General features: G+C 39.2%; 1 long non-coding RNA gene across 2 annotated transcripts in view; it reads right to left on the reverse strand.

Annotated features, from left to right (window-relative positions):
- Nucleotides 1-404: 404 nt before the first annotated feature.
- Nucleotides 405-26,300, reverse strand: part of LOC103097133 (uncharacterized) — a 57,886-nt gene continuing 31,990 nt past the window's right edge. For both annotated transcript variants that reach the window (XR_008911539.1, XR_460094.2), the window contains 4 exons: nt 16,392-16,601; nt 14,570-14,651; nt 9,093-9,148; nt 405-867 (listed from right to left, as the gene is read on the reverse strand). This is a non-coding gene — a long non-coding RNA (uncharacterized LOC103097133). The remainder of the gene's footprint in view (nt 868-9,092; nt 9,149-14,569; nt 14,652-16,391; nt 16,602-26,300) is intronic.

Raw genomic sequence — 26,300 nt, forward strand, 5'->3', positions numbered from 1 at the left:
CTGGGCAAGCCACTTAACTCTCATTGCCTAGTCCTTACCACTCTTCTGCCTTGGAACCAATATATAGTATTGATTCTAAGATAGAAGGTAAGGGTATAAAAAAAGGCATTGGTAAAATGTATCTTTAAAAAAAAAGAATCTCCTACTTCCTTTAAAAGTTCAGCTCAGGGGGGCATCTGGGTCGCTCAGTGGATTGAGAGCCAGCCCTAGAGATGGGAGGTCCTAGGTTCAAATCTGGCCTCAGACACTTCCCAGTTGTGTGACCCTGGGCAAGTCACTTGACCCCCATTGCCTAGCCCTTACCACTCTTCTGCCTTGGAGCCAATACACAGTATTGACTCCAAAGACGGAAGGTAAGGGTTTAAAAAAAAAAAAGTTCAGCTCAGGTGCCCAAGCCTTTTCCTGGATGCCACAATTGTTCAATTGTTAGTTCTCTCTACCTCTTAAGTTTTCTTAAATCAAATAAGTACTTTACATTCACTTATCTGTATATGAGCTGAATCTCTCCGGGAGAATGTAAGCTTCCTGAGGAGAGAGATCATTTTTATTCAGTGTTTAACAGGTGTTTGTTGGGTTAAGTTGTCAGGCTGCATTCATCTGAGCTGCCAAATCAATTGTCAGACTTTCTAAACCTGTCTCGAATCCAGAAAGTAGAATTTCTCCATGGGTTGACAAAAAGGAGATGATGCCCTTTTGTCCTCACACCTCATTTCAGCTTTCCTTCCAAAGTCCTGGGTGAATACTAGCTCTTGAGAAAAGATGCCCTGCTTCCTGACTTCTTTCCATTCCATTTGCATATTGCTTTCTTCCAGGACTCTAGAATCCTTGTTAGGTTCAGCTACTCAAATGGAGGTTGCCAAGCTTTAGCTGAGAAAAAGAAGAGAAAATGTAATTAGAAAAGAGGCTTTGTATAGGGAAATGCTTCAGGAAAGGAAACTCATTCATAAACCTTCTTTTTCTCATGCCTAGCAAAATATACCTCCTGGAATTGCTTTCTAAAGAAGACAAAGTGATTAAAACTTACCAAATCACTGGCAAAAAAGAACTTTGGGGAAAATTTTAAATATCTTTTCTCCACCATCTTGGTGTTTTTCTTTGTTCTTGGGGTAATTGCAATACAGCATTGTTATCCTGGGTAGAGGGATGTAATAGTATTATAAATCCCAAAGCCTCAGCATCTTTGAAGCCAATAAAATGTTTATGAGAGAATATGGTTTTAGAGACATCTGCTGGTTATATGATCCTGAAGAGAGAAATCAGCAGTGAAGGTAGAAAACATAAATTTGACTTCTCACCAAAGGCGCCTTGTGAAGAAGATGGCCCCATGTGGCAGGTCCTTTGCCAGATGAAGAAAAATTATCCCAAGAGGTAGCATCCTCTCTTTTCTCTCCCTGAGAACCGTAGCACCTTCTCTTGGAGCAAATGGGAACTGGAGACATTTGGGAACACAAACACCTATTTAATCTACCACTCCATGGCAAACTCCCAAACTGAACTACAAACTCCAACTAGTCTGAACTCCAACTAAGTTCAGAGAGCCAGCTCCTCCAAACTAACTCCAAACTCCAACTAAAAAACTCCACCTCAAGCTCTTTCCTTTTAAAGAAAATTTTCTCTTGTGTCACCTCCCCTAAATTTTCATATCTACCAATCACAGTAGACGTTTTCCCCAGGACTGCCCATTCTTAGGTCACATCTTCTTTTGTTATCACCTTCTCTGATTAGATTATATCTTCTGAGTATTTCACATCTCTTTGCTAAGCTTACCCTTTGTAAGTTGCTTGACCTTTAATTTAACCTTTATAGGTACTTAGCACCCATTTGTATTAGATCTAAAAATAGACCACCTGGCTTAGGGGTTTTGCTTCACTATAAGTATGAGTTGGGGACTTTTCATTGTTTCAGTAAGGAGTTTACAACTTTATCTTCCCCTAAAGTATGCCTAAGTATGGGTGGAGTAATGTTAAAATACCCAATACATTCCTGATCAAGTACCTCCATTTGTTACAAAAAGGGAATAGCCTTAACCAAATGTTCTAAGGTAGAGTCTGAGCAGTTTTTAAGATTCACAGTATTTAGAAATAAGGAGCTGATGGACAGCCTAACAAAACTGAACATAGTACTCTGTTCTGGGCACAATAGGCTACTGGGAAGAGAATGATAGATTAGAATCATGGGTCTTGGGCTCAAATCCTGAATTTTGCATGTAAACTAAAGCTGTCACTTAAACCTTTGGTCTCAATTACCTCAATGGTAAGGAAGGACTAGGTTACCTCAACCCTCTCTTTTATCTCTTACTCTGAATCTAAATGACTCTAAACACACAGAAGAAGGCAACACACAGGTAAGTGAAGGCCCTCTAGTCTAGGCATACTTGAAGAATTTAAGGATATTTAGCCTAGAGGAGACTTATGACATATCTCAACTTTTTGAAGAACTTTGAAATAGAAAATCAATTAAGTTTTATCCTTTTGGTCCAGAGGGCCTAACTAGGAATAGTAAATGAGGTTATAATAAGGCAGTTTTCAGGTTTATGTCACAAAAAACTTCCCAACAATATAAAGTGTTCTAAAGTAATTATACTTGTTCAAAAATAATGATCCACTGCCTCAAGAAGTAACAGATTTACCCCCTCCTTGGAGGGAAGATGCTGGATGACCATTTAGCAGATACTTAATAATGACCATTTCTTTCCTGTATAGATTGGACAAGATGGCCAGTGAGGAATCTTCCGACTCTCAAGTTCTATGATTTTCAATCATTTGAAAAATACTAATTCTGTGTCAGGTGCTGTGATAAGTTTCAGAATATCACCTTTTATGACACAAACATGGTACTGATTCCAAAACCAGGCAGGTCAAAAACAGAGAAAGAAAACTATAGGCCAATCTCCCTAATGAATATAGATGCAAAAATCTTAAATAGGATACTAGCAAAAAGACTTCAGCAAGTGATCAGAAGGGCCATCCACCATGATCAAGTAGGATTTATACCAGGGATGCAGGGCTGGTTCAATATTAGGAAAACCATCCACATAATTGACCACATTAACAAGCAAACCAACAAGAACCACATGATTATCTCAATAGATGCAGAAAAAGCCTTTGATAAAATACAACACCCATTCCTATTAAAAACACTAGAAAGCATAGGAATAGAAGAGTCATTCCTAAAAATAATAAACAGTATATATCTAAAACCATCAGCTAATATCATTTGCAATGGGGATAAACTAGATGCATTCCCAATAAGATCAGGAGTGAAACAAGGATGCCCATTATCACCTCTATTATTTGACATCGTACTAGAAACACTAGCAGTAGCAATTAGAGAAGAAAAAGAAATTGAAGGCATCAAAATAGGCAAGGAGGAGACCAAGTTATCACTTTTTGCAGATGACATGATGGTCTACTTAAAGAATCCTAGAGATTCAACCAAAAAGCTAATTGAAATAATCAACAACTTTAGCAAAGTTGCAGGATACAAAATAAACCCACATAAGTCATCAGCTTTTCTATATATCTCCAACACAGCTCAGCAGCAAAAACTAGAAAGAGAAATCCCATTCAAAATCACCTTAGACAACATAAAATACTTAGGAATCTATCTGCCAAGACAAACACAGGAACTATATGAACACAACTACAAAACACTCGCCACACAACTAAAACTAGACTTGAGCAATTGGAAAAACATTAACTGCTCATGGGTAGGACGAGCCAACATAATAAAAATGACTATCCTGCCCAAACTTATCTATCTATTTAGTGCCATACCCATGGAACTCCCAAAAAATTTCTTTACTGATTTGGAAAAAAGCATAACAAAGTTCATTTGGAAGAACAAAAGATCAAGGATAGCCAGGGAAATAATGAAAAAAAACACTAATGAGGGGGGTCTTGCAGTCCCAGACCTCAAACTATATTACAAAGCAGCAGTCATCAAAACAATTTGGTACTGGCTAAGAGACAGAAAGGAGGATCAGTGGAATAGACTGGGGGAAAGCGACCTCAGCCAGATAGTATACGATAAACCCAAAGATCCCAGGTCTTGGGACAAAAATTCACTATTTGATAAGAACTGCTGGGAAAATTGGAAGACAGTGTGGGAGAGATTAGGAATTGATCAACACCTCACACCCTACACCAAGATAAATTCAAAATGGGTGAAAGACTTAAACATAAAGAAGGAAACCATAAGTAAATTGGGTAAACACAGAATAGTATACATGTCAGACCTTTGGGAAGGGAAAGACTTTAAAACCAAGCAAGACATAGAGAGAATCACAAAATGTAAAATAAATAATTTCGACTACATCAAATTAAAAGGCTTTTGTACAAACAAAAGCAATGTAACTAAAATCAGAAGGAAAACAACAAGTTGGGAAAAAATCTTCATAAAAACCTCTGACAAAGGTTTAATTACTCAAATTTATAAAGAGCTAAATCAATTGTACAAAAAATCAAGCCATTCCCCAATTGATAAATGGGCAAGGGACATGGATAGACAGTTTTCAGATAAAGAAATCAAAACTATTAATAAGCACATGAAGAAGTGCTCCACATCTCTTATAATCAGAGAGATGCAAATCAAAACAACTCTGAGGTATCACCTCACACCTAGCAGATTGGCTAACATGAAAGTTATGGAAAGTAATGAATGCTGGAGGGGATGTGGCAAAGTAGGGACATTAATTCATTGCTGGTGGAGTTGTGAACTGATCCAGCCATTCTGGAGGGCAATTTGGAACTATGCACAAAGGGCGATAAAAGACTGTCTGCCCTTTGATCCAGCCATAGCACTGCTGGGTCTGTACCCCAAAGAGATAATGGACAAAAAGACTTGTACAAAAATATTCATAGCTGCGCTCTTTGTGGTGGCCAAAAATTGGAAAATGAGGGGATGCCCATCAATTGGGGAATGGCTGAACAAATTGTGGTATATGTTGGTGATGGAATACTATTGTGCTCAAAGGAATAATAAAGTGGAGGATTTCCATGTGAACTGGAACAACCTCCAGGAAGTGATGCAGAGCGAGAGGAGCAGAACCAGGAGAACATTGTACACAGAGACTAATACACTGTGGTATCATCGAACGTAATGGACTTCTCCATTAGTGGTGGTGTAATGTCCCTGCACAATCTGCAGGGATCAAGGAGAAAAAAACACTATCCAAAAGCAGAGGACAAACTGAGGGAATAGAAACACCAAGGAAAAGCAACTGCCTGACTACAATGGCTGAGGGGACATGACAGAGGAAAGACTCGGAGCGAACACTCTGATGCAAATACTAACAACATGGCAATGGGTTCAAGTCAAGAACACATATGATACCAGTGGAATCACACGTCGGCCACGGGGGGTGGGAGGGAGGGAAAGAAAATGATCTTTGTCTTTAATGAAAAATGCATGGAAATGATCAAATAAAATACTATAAAATAAAAAAAAAAAGTTTCAGAATATCAAGAAAAGCAAAAAGAGTTCTTGCCCTCAAAAAGCTTATATTCTAATGAGAGAAAATATGCAGCAATTAGTTAGACAGGGATAGTGAGGTGGCATAATGGATAGGGCATTGGACTTAGAGTTAGGAAGACCAGAGTTCAAAGCCAACCTCAAACATTCACTAGCTGTGTGACCCTGGGCAAGTCACTTAACTCTGTTTATCTTAATCCACTGGAGAAAAAAATGGAAAACCATTCCAGGATCTTTGCCAAGAAAACCCCAAAGTGGGTCACAAAGAGTCAGACATAACTAAAAAATAACTGAGCAACAAAAGTTACAGGCAATATTTATACTGAGTCAATCAAAAATAATCTCAGAGGGGAAAACACTAGTGGTGCAATCAGATAGGGAAAAGCCTCCTAAAGAAGGTGGGGTTTGACCTGAGTCTTGAAGGAAGCCAGGATGCAGAGGCAACAGCACTGTGCCAGGCACTGCAGAAACAAAAATAAAAACGAAATGATCCCTACAATCAAGAAACTTACATTCTAGTATAGAAATGTCCACAGAAAATAAGGGAAAATTCTTGCAACAAAGAGGATTCATTTTTGCAGCTCTAGCACTAATACCCAGCATGCTACATGGTGTCTAGCCACAGTTAATGAATATTTGATCACTGAATGAAGATCAAGGAAGGTTTCAAAGACAAAGCAATGAATGAACAGAGCCTTGAAGGTTCTAAGAGATGGAGGCAAAAAAAGAGGGCATTATAGCCTTAAAGGATGGTTTCTATTGTGTAGGTAACACTAATAAGTGTGTCTTTTAGCAATTTACCACATGCCCAGGATTCCTAGCAACCTCAAAGTCTCCATACCCAATGGAGAGTTGGCAGACATGCTCTCTACATCCTGCCATTTTATTTGTGATAGGCAAGTGATCCAGACATCAAAGGTGAATTTAACCTAAAAGATTCTTTTCTCCTTCTGAGCCTATAAGTAACAGGGAAAATGAATTCCCCAAATTGTTATTCCCAATATAAGCTTATGAGTTATAAACATGTAAGTCTATGACCTAAATTAGTCCTCACAGGGTAGCTCCAAAATTGATCCTATTGGAAGGACGGGGAGAAAGTGATCCAAAAGTACATGTTTGTGACAGGACTGAACCACTGGGGAGTAAGAGCACCTTATGTTCTCAGCATCCACAGCTACTAGAGACCCAGGACAGAAAGTCTCACCTCTAACGTCCTTGGCACAGTCAAATAGCTCACCATGAGAAATGGATGCTTCTTCTCTCCGCATCTGGATCTTCTCCCCATAGAGCATCATGTCAGTTCACTTCTGCTACTGGTGCATTCTTGCAAGGCCCCCAATGTGATGATCAGCCTGGGTTCCATTACGCTCATGACTATACTTCTGACACTCCAGATTTTGTCACAGAGTCCCTCAGCCAGGACCTTCACTTCTGCTCTCCCTTTCAATTTCCTTTTATATCTTATTTCCCCCAGCTCTTTGAGGCACCTAGCTGGGTTGCTCAGTGGATAGAGAACCAGACCCAGAAATGAGAGGTTCTGGGTTCAAATTTGACCTCAGATAATTCCTAGCTATGTGACCCTGGTTAAGTCACTTAACCCCAATTGCCTACCTCTTTTGCCTTGGTACTAATATTTAATATCAATTCTAAGAAAAAAAGGTAAGATTTAAAAAAATAATGTAAGTTCCTTGAGTTCAGGGGTTTTTTTTTGCTTATATGTGTGCCCTCAGCACCTAACATAGTGTTTAATAAATGCTTGTTGTCTTGTTTAATTGATGGAAATAACTCTAGAGAAGAAATAACACTACTGTCTACTTTGCCCTGGCACCTTAAGCATTCCAGGGTCTTTCCATATAAATGGAAGTTAAAACCTCTTCTGTGTCTTGACTCTTACTATTAAAATAGGAGCTTTTGGAGAGCCAAAATGGTTCTGCTTTTGCATTGGTTTCACTGGCATTTAGTAACACAGTGATTTGGAAAAATAAATGCTTAATAAATAGGTCATCATTTATTCATCCATTAACTGGGTGACTTTCACTCTCTGTTTTGTGTGTCCTGAGAGCCCCAGGAAAAGGTATTCCTCTTTGAGATGGACTATGAACTCCCTGATGTGAATTTTATATTTACTCCACCCTTCTTAGTCTTTAGAATTTTAGCAACCCAGAATGCCTACAACCCCACTTAAAGATTAATTGTGGGGGATGAAGGTCTATGACCTGCATGTGCTAGCAAGTGACAAATCAGAAATGACTGACTGACCCCCTAGGCTTTCCAAAGCCAAGTTTAAGCCATTGGTACATGTGAGACACAGGAAGTGATATAAAGAACTGCCTTTATGTTTCGCATCACTTCCTGTGAGAGGAACTTTTTGCAAACTTTGGCAGTGGAACTTGAGTTGGAGGAGCTGGAAATGTGGGTCCTGAGACTGCTTTCCCTAGGTAACCACGTGGTGAGTTATAAGGCTGACTCCCCTTTTCCTTGACTTTTCTGAAGGCACTAGCCTCCAAGAAGGCCCCTCATCTTGGAGAAGGCCTGGTGGCTGGAAGCTAAACTAGATTTAATCTTCTGAGAAGACCCCTTGGCTGAGGCCTCTGAACTCCCCCTGGCTCAGGTCAGGCTAGAGTAGAACTTCCCCTTTCTCTCTCTCCCTCATTCTTAATTTCTTCCTTCTATTTTAAGTAAACCACCATAAAATTCCATTCTGACTTGAGTATTTCATTGGGATTTAGAAATTAAATCCCTGGCAACCACTAAATAATATATTCAGTCTCAAACCTAAAATTTACCCTTAACCAGAAAACACCCAAATACTGGGGCAACAATGATTCCTATTCACAAGCTCTGCAATAACTGGGTCCTTGCAACACCTTCGAAGCCCTACCCAATTCTCCTGAGCAGAGACCATGATTCCCTAACATTCCCTTCCTTCCTCATGTCAAGGCTTTCTAAACTACAAGAATCCATGGAAAGTTTCCTGCTGACAAACACCCCAAGGTACATGCCAGGTGCAGGCTGGAAAGCGAGTGTCAGAAGAATCTTTTCCATCCTTCTGTTTTTGTTCAGAATATCCAGGCCTGCCAGTGTCTGCACAGCAGGCATTCTGGAATTAATTCTCTAGCTTTTGCGTTCCAGTCCTAACCCTTCCAGGGACTGGGGAGATGAGGCGCCATCTGAGATGAGGACTCGTGATTCAAACATGTCCAAAATTGATTAAAATAGGAGTCAAAGACCAAATCTAATATTAGCCAGGTAAACCTGGGTCATGGCTTAAGCTTGTGCTTCAATCTCTGCAGAATGGCAGCAAAATTCAAGAAGTCAATTTGGGGTATTGATCTCCTCTGGTTATAAAATATCGTTAGCCTGCATATTTATTTTTAAATTCACCCATTTCCCAAAGGCTTGGGGGCTCTCAGTAAAAGTGCATTGCCACAAAGAAATTAATTTAAACAGCTCAGACTTGCTCATTCCCAATTTCTCTTGCCCAAGGAAATGATTTCAACAAAGAGACAATTTTGAGTGATGGACTTGGAGTCAGGTATACTTGGGTCCAAATCTCCCTGCAGTACCCAACTACATAGCCATAAGCAAGTCACTTACACAATCAATCTTAGTTTCCTCACCTGTAAATTGGGGCTGAACATATCCATCACACATGCTCTGTAGGGTCGTCAGGAGGCTAAAGTGAGGAAATGGATATGAAAAACTTTTAAACTCTAAAGGGAGCCATTATTATCATTATCACTAGATGATAATATTATTGTTAGGTGGCACAGTTGATAGAACACTGAGCTGAGAGTCAGGAAGATTCCTCTTCATGGATAATTACAATATAGCCTCAAATACTTATTAGCTGTGTGACCCTGGGCAAGTCACTTAACCCCATTGGCCTCAAGATTCCTCATCTGTAAAATGAGGCAGAGGAGAAAATAGCAAACCACTGCAATATCTTTGCCAAGAAAATCCCAGATGGGGTCACAAAGCATCCTACAGAACTGAGACAACTAAAGAACAGCATTATTATTACATGTGAATGAATAGAGAATTGGCCTCATGACCAACAACAACAGTAACAATGATAATATATTTATAGAGCACTTTAAAACTCTGCAAAATGCTTATGATGTTATCTAATTAGATAGATCCTTACAAGAACTCTAATGCAATAAGTCCTATTATATTGTCAGTTCTGGGAGAAAAAATGAATCATGTAACCATGGGAAAATATTTAAAAATAAAAAAAATTTTAAATAAGTGTTATTATTGTCCCCATTATACAGATGAGAAAATTAAGTCTGAGATAGTTTAAGCAACTTATCCAGGATAACACAGACAGTAAGTATTTGAGAAAGAATAGGTCTCCTAACTCCAAGTCCTTCCCTGGATATACCTTGTCCACCTATTGCCAACTTCCAGGAAGACCTAAGTTCAAGTCCCATCTCTAGTATATTCAGGCTGGGCAAATCACTTACTCCTTAATGCTTTGGGCAGTTCTTCTCCAAGACTAAAAATTGCAGAAAATATACCATATTGCATTGGTAAGATGAGTTTCCTCATCTGGAACTCTGCCAATGAAATTTCAGGTCCAATCACTATCTCCATTATTATTATAAATTAATAGATCTGGAAGAACCTGACAGCTGTCCTAATCTAACCCACTCACTTGCCTCCTCCCCAGAATATTTCTGCTAATAAGATCATAGGTACACTAGGAGGGACCTCAGTGGTCATCTAGTCCAACCCCTTCATCTTATAGATAAGGAAACTGAGGACCATAGATGTGAAGTGTCTTCCCCAAAGTCACATAGGGAGTAAGTTATAGAGAGAGGATTCAAATTCAGGCCATTTGACTGCATTTTCAAGGTTTTTTTTTTTCCTTTACCATGCATTTATTATTCTCCCAAAAGAAAGTATTCATTTAGTTCTCATGGCTGGCCTGTGTTGAAACTAAAGCAAATCTTTTTATTTTCATTTTCCAAGTGAGGAAACTGAGTTTGAGAACAGTGATATGACTTGCCCCTGGAGAGCTGGCCATTCTCCTTCTGTGATGCTACTTAGCTAAAATGAGCCCAGTTATGGCAAGCAGGGGGCTGACTAAGGAGATGTCAAGGTTAGGATCCAGGCTGACATTTATTCACTGGATGAATAAGTCACTTAAGGTCGCTGAACCACAGAGCTGTGGTGAGGCTTCACTGAGATAATGTACATAAAATGCTTTTCACATTTGGCAATTCCATGTAAAGTTTAATTATTTTTATTTAGGAGTTGCTTCCTCATCTAGATCCTCCATCCACTGGACCCATGATTCATGGTTTGACTACTCAGGCCATTTTCCTTAGCCTCAATTGACATGGAGGTTGCACAAATGGAGACATTCAAAAATGGATCCAGACATGGAAAGGGTCGTGAATTTGAAGTGATTCCAAATCATGGTAAAAACATGTGATTCTATTTAAGTGTGAACATTTCTCTGGATAATCAGGAAGCCCATCTTCCTTCTCCTCTAGAACCACTATCTGAAGGGATTATTTAAACCCTACATTCAGTCCAGGTGCATAAATAGGTCTGACGTATTGGTTTTGCTCAAGATATTGCACCAGACTAATAACCTGGTTGGTGAGATCAAACCAGGATAGCAATCCCTTCCCACATTTACAATGGGACATGTACATGGATGAAGAAGGAGCAAAGGACACAGAGAGTTTCAAGGAGGGAGACAAATCATTGACTGGAGGGGTGATGGCAGGGGTAGCTTATCTGATGGAGCACACCTTCACATATACCTATGAAACACTTGATGGGGGAATCTTTCAAAACTTTTGAGTTAATCAATTCCATCTTAGTAGAAATAATCATGGAATCTCCACATTAAGAGGAATCTTGGCAGTCAGCTGATCTGATCCATTTTTGAAAAATAGTCCCCTCTAGGTTATATATGAAAAGTAATCATCCAAGGAGGTAGAACCCACCACCACTTCTCATTACGCCCCCCCCCCCCCCCATTCTACTTTTGGACAACTCTATTTATGAAGAGATATTTCCTAAACACAAGTTCAGATCTGCTTCATTTCTCCTTCTTTGTTCATGGTTTTATCTTTTGGAACCAAATGGAACAAGTCCAATCCCTCTTCCATATGACAGTATTTGGAGACCTGCTCTCTCCAGGCATTCTCTTCTCTAAGATTTACGTGCCCTATTCCTTCAACCAGTCTTCATTGGGCATGGACTACTCAAGGCCTTTCCCCATTCTAATTGTCCTCCATGGGGCACTCTCCAGCTTAACCATGACTTCTTAAACGATGGCTCCCGAATTCAAGAGAACACTCTAGATGGAGCCTGACCAAAGCTGAATGGAGTCAGACTGGCTCTCATTGCTATTCCAGCCAACTATTTCTCTCCTGATGCAGTCTTGCTCCTATTAAACAAATACTAAGAAAACCAATAGGAACTTCTGTATTCTTTACCCTTCCTAGAACTGAAAATGATCATTTGCAAAATGTTAAAATTATGTTAATTGGAAAACTCATGTCTGGCTCCTTTTTGTAGCGAGTGTGTTCAGACTGTGTTATTTCCTCAGTTTCTAGCATAACAAAATTAGTGTCTAGATCAGCATTCATGTACACCTCATCTAGCTCATTAGCTAAATTGTTATAATTTGTCAAATGAATCTTGCCTCTCCTTGAAATAAGCTCTGGTTAATTGCAATGTTGTATAATGTGTAGCCTGCTGAGGACATCCAAGAAAACTTCCCTGGGCCTCAAAGAGAAGACAGCCATGCTTTATTTGTGGATGGCCAAAAGCCATCCTACTCCCAAACTGATGAGTTTATTTGCTTCATTACATTATCATTCCACGGGCTTCTAAAATTCCAGGTCTTCAGTCAAGGAACATCTCTTCAGGGAATAACGATCCCAGAGTACTCAAGAATAAACAAACCAGATGACAATATCAGAAAACCAAAATGATGTGTTCAATTACATAACAGCAGGACATTTTTTTCTTCCCTACTAACAAGCTTCCTGGTGATTGGAACTACTTGAAAGATTCTCGCTCCTTCTGATGGTCTATGAATGATTGATGACTCTTTCCTGGGAGTTGGCAACCACATTTTTTTCTCCTCTGAGACATGCTGAAAGAGGAAAAATTCAATCTTTGAGGCAACCCCTTTTATGGGAGAAAGCTAATGACCACATTTGTCTGGTCTTCTGAGAGAATCCCAGGATGCTTGCAGTGTAAGCAAAAATTGATGGAAAGGAATGTGGCTGTTCTGATTCCTGAAAGGAAAATCTTGAACCCATGTCAGTTTCTGCTAAAACACATCCCACCTCTGATGCTCATCCACAATGTAACTCCTATGACAAATCACTTAACCCCCTGAGTCTCAGTTTCTTTGTCGGTTAAGTAAGAGGGTTGAACTAAATTCCTCTGATGTCCCTTCTAGCTTGAGATCTATGATTCTATGATTTATGGCCTAGCCTATTTCTTGAAGAGATACCAGTGAAGTCATCCTCCCAAATTACAACTCTTGGCCTCCTTCAGAGCTGTGGAAATCAAAAGCAAAAGTATATGTAATAGCATGAGGGTCCCACAAGATTTTCCAGTGCTTGATACATCAGAAACCAACATTTAAAGACTTACATTGATCACACACATCTCTCTCCACCTTATCAATTTCCACATATGGTTTTTTAAGTAGGTAAAATAATCATCTATGATAAACATAGAGAGCTGAACTTGTAATCAGGAAAACCCAGACCCAAGTCTTGTTACTTTCTGGCTGTATGACCCTGGATAAGTCACTTAAATTGAATCTTAGTTTCTTCATCAATAAAACTGAAGTAATAAAAGCATGAACCACATAGGATTATTATGAGGATTAAATTAGATAGTGTATGTAAATTGTTTGGTAAGTGTATAAAAAGTAAACATTATCTTATAATATATGTTACATTATAAGTATTTATTATATATTATATTATAGATTTTTCTATTGTTAGGTTATATTTTATTATTCTGTGTTGTGTTACATTATGTTCTGTTATGTTATGATATGTTACAATATATCACATCTGGACAGTCAGCCAGTTCTGAATCCATCCCAGGGTACCATCTCCATGAGATTTCACAACTTAGCATCATCCTTCACTTCCCTTCTCCAGTCGATTGCTGAGATTTGTCCATTCCAATTCCCTCATATCTCTTAAATCTGTCTCCTCTCTACTCTCACAGCCACCAGTCAAATTCAGGCTTTTATCACTGACACTTCAGGTCTCAGTGGCCCCAAGTAATGTTTTTTAAGACTTCTAAGCTGGAGAATGGTTACTGATTCACTTTGGTAGAGTTTTCTCATACAGATGAAATCAGAAGTTTGGACCCCCCAAAATGATCATCAACCTGGAAGAAGTTTCCCTATTGAGAATATCCCAAATCCCGGAAAGTGTGGCCCTGGACAATGAATGGTATTAATACTATAGGTGTGTCTCTTAGTTTGCTAAAACTACTGGACTTAATAGACATGGTAGTATAGAATAAATTCTTCTTAGAAATACTTAGAATCACAGACTTTTAAATCCAGATGGGAATCAAAGCCTTCCAAATAAAAGAAACTTCAGCTGTTATTTAGTCCATCTTCTTCATTTGATGCATTAAAAAACTGAAGAACAGAGAGAAGTTACTTTACCAGGTCACCTGATTACCTTATAAATGACAGAGCCCAGGGCTAGGAAACAATTGTCCAGAAGAGTCACCTTGTAATCCTTGTATTAATTAAAATGGAATTGACAAATATAAGAATTTTTAAAAGTTGTGGTTGCCATTTATAAAAATTAGCTCTGACGTCATGAGACTGTTAGTAGCTTTATTATAGCAAAATAGTGATAGTAATGTAGGAAATGTAGGACGGATGTAGGGAATATTGCCTAGCTAAAAATACCCTAAGTCCGGGTCCAAGTGCCTCCACACAGCAAATGAGAATCTGAATGTGAATCTCCACAGCCTACAAGAGTGATTCCAGCTAAGCATTTCAACAACCATAGACCAACACCAAAGAAGTTGAGCCACAAAGGGCAGTCTCTCACCCCCAATGAGGCAAGAGTCTCACCTGAGTAAGCATCCCTCTTCAGGCTGTGTCTCCAACACAAAAAGCCAAATCTTCACTAGAATTCAAAGTCAGGATCAGGAAGCTGAAATCCAAAGCAGCAAAAGAACCTCATCAGAGCTCAAGCCCATGAGGCAAAAGACCCAACAAGAACTCCCAGGTCCCAGAGGCTCCCACTATGAGAAACTATGCAGTTTTCTCCACCCATCAGCTCTCCTCCTCACATCATAGTCTTCCAATTTGCTTAGCATTGCCAGGGGCTGTGGGGTGGTAGGGGGAGGGGTCTTTTAGGGCATGAACTTCCTTTTATAATAAAAGGTTCTTACTGTTAATGACTAACTAAGTGTGAAAGTTGGGGGACTCCAGGTACTTGATAGATCAACTTAAAATAGTCAAAGAGAGTTTAAATTTTCTTTCATACCCTGCTTCATCCCGGTGTGTTTAAAGGAACATGTGGGAACACACAGACATACCCACATATATATAAATGCAAATCTGTATGTCCACATATCTACATATATTGCATATCTTTCTAAATAGCTACACATGGGAGCAGCTGGTTGGCTCAGTGGATTGAGAGTCAGGCCTAGAGATGGTAGGTCCTGGGTTCAAATCTGGCCTCAGACTCTTCCTAGCTGTGTGACCCTGGGCAAGTCACTTCACCCCCACTGCCTAGCCCTTACCACTCTTCTGCCTTACAACCAATACACAGTATTGATTTTAAGACAGAAGGTAAGGGTTAAAAAAATAAAATAAATAGCTATATATGTATTATATGTAAGGGTGGATGCAATAGAAATGCTTTTTGCCCCAAGCCTCCTAAGGGAAAGTAAAAAGACTTTTTATTAGTAACAAATGGAAAATCAGAAGTTGCCTTAGAAACTACCTCTGAAGATGTCATTGCCTGCTATTTAGAAAAGATGCAAATGTTTTAGATTTGTGTCAAAATGAAAACATGCTATACATTCCTCTGTACTAACATCTGCCTTATTTAACTTGTTTCTTCTGTCTTATAATCCTTAGCTCCACCTCCATCTGAATGGGCAAAGTGCCTTTACAAAGTGCCTACTATGTGCTAGGAAAGACAAAGGTGAAAAAGGGCCAGCCCTCAGGGAGTTTGCACTTCTTCACAAATGAGTAAAACAGGCTGGAAAAGGTACAAATCAATTAGTAAGAGCAATTAGGGAAGATTCTGAGGCCTTTCCCAAAGAGGCAGCCCCAGAGCTCATCAAAGTCAAATAAAAATTAGAGGTTGAGAGAGACAAAGACAGAAAAAGGCAGAGACAGAGAGAAGAGAGGAAGGATGAGAGAAAGACACACAAACAGAGAGAAAGAGACACAGAGAGACAGGAAGAGCTAGAGACAAAAACAGAGGGACAGAGAGTAGAAAGAATGGCATTCCTAAGCAAAGGCAAAAAGTAATGAGGTAGAATTCTTCATTCAAAGAGCAGTATACAGACAAGATGAACTTGAGAATAAAAGAAATGGAAGAGAATACTGTGAAAAGTCCTGGAAAGGGAAATAGGAACAAGACTATGACTTTAAATGCCATACTGAACTGTTTGGACTTTGTCCTATGGGCAATAAGAAGCTATTAAGGCTTCTTGAGCAGGGGAAGGTTACTGCTATGCCGGCACTTTAGAAACATTTCATTGGCAGTTATGTGGAGGATAAAGTGGAGACAGAAGAGTCTAAAAGCAAAGATACTCATTCAGAAGCAATCATTGCTCTCCAGATAAAAGGGGATACTCAGATACCCAAAGGGATTGGGGATCTTAAAGATATGGAAGTTCCCTTCAACAATGAAGATGACAATCATACATACCTGGACATCCTGGGTGATTTTTGTCCAGGTCCTCCCATAAGTGTGCCACAGAAAATCCACAGAATATGCTAAAAGTCTTTCTTTGCTTCATTTGACATTGTGAAGGTATCAGTGGAATACTCTGGCTCATCTACCTGTCATCCCTTGCCCTATAACTAGTCCATCTCCTCTTCATATTGTCCAATTTCTTCTTGTGTCCATCACTTCTCCCTGTTGGATTTCAAGGCGGTGAAACATTGAATGAAACAATGAAGATATAAAGGCCTGAATTGGAGTGATGGCTGTGGGAGTACAGGAAACAGATTCAAGAAATTTTGAGTAGTTAAAAAGAACAAATAGGGAAGTGAAGGATGATGCCAAGTTGTGAAATCTCACAAAGACAGAACTCTTAGATAGATTCAGAACTGGGTGACTAGCCAGATACAAAAAGTAGTTATTGAATGTTCAGTTTCAAGTTGGAAAACAGTCTCCATTCGAGTACCCCAGGAATCAGTTCTTGGTATTGTGATGATAACTTGAAGGGACAGTGAAGTGGCTCCATGGGTTGAGAGCTAAGCCTAGAGATATGAGGTCCTGGACTCAGACATTTCCCAGCTTTGTGACCCTGGGCAAGTCACTTAACCCTCATCATCTAGCCCTTAGCACTCTCCTACCTCAACGCCAATATATAGTATTGATTCTAAGGTAGAAGATACAAATTTTTTAATAACTTCAATAAAACCAAATGTCACACATCAACTTTGGCAAATGTCACAAAGTCAGGAGATACAAGTTTGGAATGCAAAAAGATCTTGTCAAAGAGGAAGTTTGAACTGATTCAAGGAAACAAATATCATAGGGGGAAATGTAAAGATCAATACTAACGTTCAAAAATTCAACTGCAATAGGAGGGAAGAGACTGCTAATCATCACATCATCTCATAAAAGATCCCACAACAGAAATATTGTTAGAAAAGTGAGTTGTGTATGTCTGCCTCTAGAGAAAGAACTGGTAAATAGAAACAAAGATATATATATATATATATATATATATATATATATATATATATATGTACATATATATAATTTCATTAAATGATGCCTTCTTTTGTTGTGCAGGAGAATGAGAGATACTTGAGAATTTTAATGTAACAAAAATAAATAAATATTTAAAATGTTTAAAAAATCAGGGGTTTGAATGGACTGCATGTTAATTATGCCTAAAGCTAAAAAGCCTCCCAACTTTGGGTTTACCCACAAATCATCTGCATTTTACCAAGTCATTGACAAGAATGTTCAAGAAGCACAGGATCAAGCCCAGATTCCTAGAGGTATCAGTCTTAGAGAAAGCAAAACCTTTATGGTCCCTTTGAACTCAATCTATGACTCTGTGAACACTGTACTGTACATTTTAGATTGCCAAATAGCTGTCCTCTTTTCTCTAGATTAGTCAAGTAGACCTGTACAGTCAGAGCTGGCAGAATGGTGCATGTTTACGAGAAAAGAACATTCACATTTTTATGTGGATGGAGACTTGAGAAATATCATAAAGCAAAACATCTCTTCCAGTTGCCAAATTACTTGAAAGGGGAAAATAGTGTGCACATCAAGATGACCCCTCTAAGAGGGTTTCACTTAAAGTTCATAATCTCTTTTCTTTATTTATAGCTGAAATAGCCCTATTCTAGGAGAATACCATGATCAGCTTGTACAAAAAAGCTGCAGCAAAAGTCAGATCAATGCAAGACTGTGCCTCATCATTTTTCAAAAAGCTTTGGTCCTTGCTTGGAGAGGGATCTTACTTACATAGTCTTTCAGGACTTTCTTCTAAGACATCCTGAAGAGTAAAGCTGCTGAAAAGTAATTTTTATTATCTTAATTACTTTTATTGATGAGACTTGATACTTCTAAATATTCTATCACATTTGATTAAATTCAATTAATCAAACATTGAGAACCAACTATGTGCAAGATGACTGTGTGACTCGGTGCCACCATGCAACTCTCCATGACTAATTTGTTGAACCTGTGTCCATTTGCATTGAAAGAGGAAGCTTTTTTCTGGGAACTCTAAGGTCTTATTTTAAAAATGGAGATTGCCTCCCTTGTAATTTCTCATATCTTTCTAGAACTCAAAAAATACATTTTTCAAAGGAAATAGAAATTATCAAATTTATGATCAATCTACAAAAATTTATTGACCAGCTACCATTCAGTTAACCCTGTTGAAGGAAAGATGAAGATACAGGGAAATATACCAGGCTTTGTCTCTCTAAGAAGCTTCCAGATTAGTAAGAAAGACTAGTTTAAGATAGAGCCAGCCAATCCTGGCTATTTGCTAAGGCAGACATAAAAGAGAGTTTAGTTGTGCCTCTGGCTTCTGGCTCATGGAGAGAACATGGGATTCTGTCCTCTCTTCAGGAGAAAGACCTTAGATGGAGACACAAACATGGGGACTAAGTAGATGTGGAGGGAAGCCAGAACCTAGACAAGTCTCAAATTTCAAGCTTGTCACATTAGAGAATGAGGAATATTGCAATGTGGACTATGTCTAATTGTTCCTCTACATGTTGACTTCTTTCTCAAGTGGGGGTTTCTCCCAAAGTACATATCCACACTTCCTCAAAACAACATTTGAGGTTAATGCCTCTATGTATTATTTTATAAAGGAGACATAGAATGACAATAGATTGTGATCAGATAAGGGAATTTCCGAGTTCATGAACATAGAAAAGATTTAAGATGAAATCAAGTTGGTTACCTTTAGAGTCAACATCCCAGATAGCAAAATTGAAAGGATGGGTAGCTCTAAAGTGGAACACTGGAAGGGTTAGGCTGATGGGATAAAAGAGTGGGCATGAGAAATATAGAGAATGGGATTTGAATGATAGTAGAGGATTCAGAATCACCAGGATGTGGAGGATCTCACAGTGTGGGAATTTGATAACTGATGAATGGATTCTGGTAGATGATTAATATCACTAGTCCTTTCAGGATTTGAGGAAGACCAATGGGCATTGAATGTTCAATTTCAGGTTGGAAGACAGTCTCCTTCAGAGTGTCCCAGGGATCTGTGTTTGGCATTGTGCTAATTAAGATTATTATTAATAACTTTAAGGGACAGCTAAGTGGCTCCATAAATTGAAAACCACACCTAGAGATTGGAAGTCATAGGTTCAAATCTGGCCTCAGATGCTTCCCAACTGTGTGCTGGAATGACATTTTTCTAAAACTCTTGAAAGCAGGCCATACCATGAGTCAGTTAAAAGGAGCAGAAGGATCACACAGAAAGTAAATAACTAAGGTGGAATTTGAACCCAGGTCTGCCTGACTGTCAATTTAGCACTCTATTCTTTATGCCATGATGCCCCACCTGTGAATCAGAAAGAGACAGCAGTAATCCAAATCAGGAATAGTCAGAGAGTGAGAAGAGCAGAGAGAGGTAGGAACTTTATTGACTTGCAAATGTTTAAAGTAAGATTTGAACCAGGAGTCTTCCTGATATCAGCCCAGTATACTATACACTATTCCATGCTATTTCTAGTGTATTAACAATGGTAATAATTGAACTGGCCATTTTTTTCTACTATGAAATCAGGAAAATTAGGAATTGATGAAAATTTAGAGCTATTTTAGGAAACAGGTCCCATGTAAATAACAAATGATGTTATTAACAGTGACAACCTTCCCTGGAGAAAATGAGTATCATTGAAGCACTTGCAACTACAGGGTTATTATTGAAACTAAAAAAGTGTCCCTGTACAATTAGAAGACAACAATATACCTCTCAATAACTATTATGGGAAACATGGCCATTTCCTAAAAATATAGAATAGGTGAAGTCTCCTCACCCATAACAATGAGAAGGAAGAAAGTAATGTTCAAAACAAGTATTTTGGAATAAAAAAAGATAGCCCCATTATGAGATTTTCATTTGGATTATAGGGCAGTATATTAAACAGGCGATCCATTAGGCTATTTCTCAAAGTATCAATATTACTGCAAATCAGTCAGTATGGAGAAAGGAAACTAGACAGCTTGCCAGGCTTCAGGTTGTCTCAATAATTAAAAATATAACCTAGATCAGTGATGGCAGAACTTTTAGAAACTGAGTGCCCAACCTGCAACACTCATGCTGCATGTGAACCCCAACTACTTACCCCAGAAAGGGAAAGGAGGAAGTACTCCCATTGAGATACTGGGCAGAGGGGTAGGTGATGTGAGAAATGTCCTCAGGGGTGCATGAAGACAGGGAAGAGTGTAGCCCCATCCAGTACTCCTGCCATAGGTTTACCAACAAGGACCTAAATCTTCAGACATGAGGTAAGTTGTGGATAGACCTGGAATAACTTGCTATCAAAGATCAAAAATGTCTCTCCATCTCTGTCTCTGTCTCTGTCTGTCTCTCTCAGCAAGAGGAAATCAAATGTTCTTGCACTAGCCAATAGAAAACAATTCTCATATTTCATTCTCTTTTATGTATTCATTACTGGCTTGCTTCCTCTTTTTCACACATGCCAATCCATCTCTCTACTCTATATCTTCACATTTAACAACCCTGAGGTTTTGAATCCTCTCCCTTCTCACATCTATATTCACTTTTCTGGCTTCCTGCTCAGGTGGCAGCTGGGTGGCTCAGTGGATTGAGAGCCAGGCCAAGAGACAGGAGATCCTAGGTTCAAATCTGGCCTCAGACACTTCCCAGATGTGTGACCCTGGGCAAGTCACTTGACCCCCATTGCCTAGCCCTTACCACTCTTCTGCCTTGAAGCCAATACACAGTATTGACTCCAAGACAGAAGGTAAGGGTTTAGTAGTAGTAGTAGTAGTAGTAGTAGTAGTAGTAGTAGTAGTAGTAGTAGTCTCTCGGTAACCAAGGATGACGATTGTCTTTGTGCATTTTCATCTATGATAGATGAGTGTGCACAAAGACACTTGTGCATGAAGATTTAAGTAGAAGAGTCGATGCACAGAGACAGTCCCACTCTCTTGGCGTTGGAAGCCTGGGTCCAGTGGCACAAAAAATCGTTACACCTGAAGACTTCCTCAGCTGCATTGGATGGCCATGTTGTCTTTTGTGCTCCAACACGCCCTAAGCACTCCACAGTGCTTTGCTGCGTCGCCATCTCAGCCGTTGAACCTTCTTATTGATTTCTTCCATCTGTTTAGCCGAAGCAGCCTTCACATGCTGGGTGAGCAAAGCCCTGGTTCACCAGGGGTCGACGACCCAATGGCTACCCTCACAAGGTTTAGCCGGCCTGTCAAAGCTGTTGCCCAGGGTGTGGCTTCTGCCGCATGCTAGCAGCTACTGGGAGTCACAAGTGAGAGCTGGGTGTCGGGTGAGGGTCAGAGGCTAGAGAGCTGCCCTAGGAGGAAACAATAAGCCCTCCATACCAGAGATACCACCCCTCCCTGAGCACCCCATATGCCCCTAAGGGTTTATTTTTTTAAAAAAAGACTTAGCTCAAAGCTCACCTGTTCAAGGTGGACTTTCTCAGCCCTGAACCCTACCGTCATCCTCTCTGAGACAATAACCTATCCATCATCTCTAGATAAATCAAAAAATAAATATATATATATAGAGAGAGAGATCTATACAGTGTAAGAAGTATGAAAAGGTTAGAAGGAGCCAAGTTGAGAATTACAAATAAAAGATTCCATATGGGCCTCTCCAGCAATTAGGTCACTGGATTGTAGAATTGCTTATTCCTGGCTAGAGAGTTGCTCAAAAGCCATGTCATTTAGCCTAGTCACTTTACAAATAAGGAAACAGACCCAGAGAGGATACGTCACTTGATCAGTGTCACAGAGACTGCAAGTGGTAGAATCAGAATTTGGAACCACGTCATCTGACTGTACTTTCAGCACTCTATCAAATAACAGCTCCCTTCAGTTCAGAGCCTTTCCATTCAGAGAAATCTTGCATCTCCAACTAGCATTTATTGCAAGAAATCTTGAAGACTGGGAATAGTTATTTCAACCTATTCGTTTTGACAAGGTCCTGTCCTTTAAAAGTCTATGGTATGTTTTTTAGAGTTTTGGCATGATTCATCTCTAAATAATAAGATGGATTCAAACAAAACGAATTTCTGTTCAATGCTAAGAAAAAAAAATTTCAGTTACTAAACTGAGTTAATTCTTTCCCAAATAAAAATGGTTAAGAGCATGGTACAAAGCCTGAATTGACTGATATCCACTACATTTATATGTTATATATGCCTAGTCATTTCCTCATCATCTTTCTTCCCCATTAAAATGTGAGCTCCTTGAGGACAGAAACTATTTTGCCTTGCTTTGAATCCTGGTCAGTAAAGGATTTATTCATCCCATAGAACACACTTAGAATTGCCTTTCTCGGTTCTTTTCAACCATATGGAAGCTTTAGGGCTCTCTTCTGACTTAATGTGCCTCGCTGCTAAAATGATTGAAGTTTGAGATGGTGAGGAGTCCCCTTACTGGGTGCAGAGGCAAAGCAGAGCTGACTCAGTGAATGTCTACAACGGGACAGACCCCACTCTGGCTTCTCTGTTACTAGATGTGAATTTTGACAGGATTGTTTTGAACTGCTTCTCCAAGAAGGGGGTAGGAGGGGAGTGATAAAGTTAAGGGTGGCCTGTATTTCCCCCCACTTCTGCTTTTATGTGGCCATGAGCACAGGGCATCTAAAGCATATAGAGAAATAAAAAATGAAGCACAAGTCCTCACAATAGCAATATTGTGTGAAATTTGCTCCACCCCCTAAAAAAGGGCAAAAGTAAATAGAAATAGAATAGCAGAACGAAGGACAGTAAGAAAGTCTTTCACCTCTGATTCATCCAAATAGATCTAGAAAATACACAGACAAAATCCCAATCAGGAAATTCAAGAAAAATCACGAGCCACTTTTTACACCTCAGGTTGGAATAAAGTGACCAATGGAAATATCTGAACCCCTGATGGAGCCTGGGCAGGAATAGGCTAAGAGGAGCACTCTAGCTCAGGGACATGCTATACACCAGGGTCTCAGGTTTATCACAGAGGCATCTTATATAGGATACAGGAATAAGAGCTATCTGTCAGCTGGGTTGCTCTACTACCCAGTTCTGAATCATAGATAAGAGGGTGGACTGAGGAGCCAGCCTGTGCCTAGGGACAGGTTTCCAGGGTGAGTACCTTACTCTGTGGATATCAAGCAAGTCCAGAAGACAGCAGATGTTGTTTGACTCATTCCTTAAAAACAAAATAGTGGTACAGTTCCAACTTCCAGCCAACATTGAAACCCACAGAGGAATAATAACTAGGGCAGGAATCCCAGACCAAAGGGAAACCTATAGTTCTAGCATTTCAAACCAGGAGAATTTTCTAGTGGTTCTGATAGAGGCTGAGTCCAGGAGCAGTCTACTGGAATTCCAAATGGGGCAAGCCCACAGGTTATGTTGCTCAGACCCAAAGCCAGAAAAGACATTTGCAGTGCTCAGATTAGAGAGGCAGCAATCAGGCTCTCCTTTGATCAGATCACTTTGGGACCACTGAAAGTTTGCAGATCCCCATTCTGTGCTGACCCTGGAATAACATAATACTCAATACCCCAAGAAAGCATCAAAACGCCACAATTTACAGAAGAGTAAACTGTAGCTTTAGGAGATCAAGTAACTTTCTCTTAAACACAGAAGTAGTAAGAAGTCTCAGAGGTAGGATATGAACCCAAAACCTCTGACTCCAAAACCAGAATTATTTCCATAGTACCTCAGTATGTACCTCCAGGGCCAGTGATGAGAACAAGAAAAGCTATCTCTTCCTTTTTGACTCTGGAGTATCCATCAGCTCATCTCTGTCAATAGGATGAAAGGCCCACCTGGGAGCCCAAGTTCATTTGCCTGAGATCCAGGTAGACTGGAAAAAAAAACTTAATCTAGAAATAAAGGAAAGATGGGTGATGGGAAGGAAGGGCAGATTCCAAAGGGACTACATAAGACCATAAGAAAAGTGAAGTTACCAACAACAGAAAGTAAATCACCAAGAGAGACCAGTGAAATTGAAATTCAGCAAACTTCTTTCTTTATGTAAGGGTTATCTCCTACATTAAAATATAACTTCATTAAAGGAAGAGAGTGCTTCATTTTTTCCTTCACATACATATAGTAAATAATAAATCCTTGCTGATTGGTTAAATCTTAATAGGAGTCCAAAGAAATGTGCCATTTGGGATATTTTCTTTGACATACAATACATACTTGTCAGGAAGGTATTCTTTTTCTCTTTTCCTTAATCAAAGTTCAATGTAAGGAAGGCAGACTTGCAGAGGGAGGGAAGAGAGGAGAAATAAGAAATGCTTTTAAAACATTTTAAATGAAGCAAAAGAAAGAAAAAGAGAAGAAAACCACCCCAAAATAATAAAATAAATTGTTTTAAAAGCCACTACTTTAGAATAGCTTTTTGAAAAAGTATCAAGGCCACTAGCTGAAACTATTTTTTAAAACTTCATTACTATTGTCCCCGAGGTAGCAATATGTAATGCTTTAAAATTCCAAGGCATGGAAATCCAATTTCAATTATATATTATATAAGTATTTTCTACTTAGGTAATTTTTTTAAGAAATTATATTTCAGCTCATAGAGTATGTAATTAATTATTCCAAGTTTTGTTTAGATCTTTTTCAAAACCAGTTGTTAAAAACAGGTGCTGAACCAGTATCTCAGTACAGTTGAGGATTCCATTTCCAAAAGATATGTATTTAGGCAATCAATTAACTAGCACTTATTAGGAACTTTGTACATACTAGAAATACAAAGACAAAAATGAAACCATTCCCATCTCCAAGGAACCCACATTCTTTTGAGGGGCACACAACAAGTAGGAATATACAAAATGTATGCAAAGTACTGGGCAAGCCACTACCTAGGGTCTTCTCTTTTCCTTCTACATATTTTTGTTTTCTTAATTATTTCTTTCAGGCTGTTCATGTTGCTCTCCCTAAATTTCAGTATATCTCTCCAAATATATGCCTGAAACATTTTTCCCCAACTAAATTCAGCTGAATACCAGTTTTTCAAGGTTGTCACTTGAGCAAGCAGCTAAAAGGCTTCCTCAACCATCCTCAGAGTGTTTATTGAATGCATCATCTGATAGGTGTTTTACATGGAAAGGAAATAAGTTGCAAAGCTACTAAAACTTGGAACCAAGAAATGTTTGCCTTTCTGTCTGAATTCACCTTTCCTTGGGCATGCAAGGGAGTGAGGGGAGGAGGAGGATAGAAGGAAGGAGATGAGTTGCTGATTTATGAGGTTAAGAGGCAATCTATTCCCAAGGCTCTGAGGAAGTCATTCAGCCTCCCCAATACTACCACTCCTTCCCAAGAGTGGTAGATTTCAAGTGAACAAAATGTTGGAATATTAAGAAAATAGATTCTATACCATCACCCAAAAAAATTACCAGAGTTATATTTTGTTTTTCAACACTTCAGCTTTATTCACTATTGAGTTTATCGATCAAAGTGACAGGGATGAGAAAATTGAGGAAAATGAGGAAGTCATTCCATCTGCACTTCTTACAATCATTTGGGATTTTGTCTAGACCTGTTCTTCCATCCATGTAAGGACATATCAGTGCAGAAATTCCCTTTACCAAGGCAGATTCACAATTTTTCTGCAACTTATAGTCTGTAAGGGTTGCCTGAGGAGTGGAGGCAAGATGACCCAGCTTAAGTCTCCCAATATTTCTCCCCAAATAACTTTAAAATAACTTAAATCAAATTTTGGAGCAACAGAGCCAATAAAAAGTCAGAATTGACATGGGCACTGTACCCCAGAAACCCAGGTGAACTATTATCAGGGAAACTCCCTTGCCTTTGCATCCTCCAGACTCTGAACTTAGAAACACCCAATGACCCCACCCAGGGTACTGAGATGTTTATCCTCTTTGATAGTCCTCTAGATTTAAGTTGGAAAAAG

This window comes from Monodelphis domestica, chromosome 1 (assembly GCF_027887165.1).
Source record: "Monodelphis domestica isolate mMonDom1 chromosome 1, mMonDom1.pri, whole genome shotgun sequence".
Taxonomy (NCBI): Eukaryota; Metazoa; Chordata; class Mammalia; order Didelphimorphia; family Didelphidae; genus Monodelphis; species Monodelphis domestica.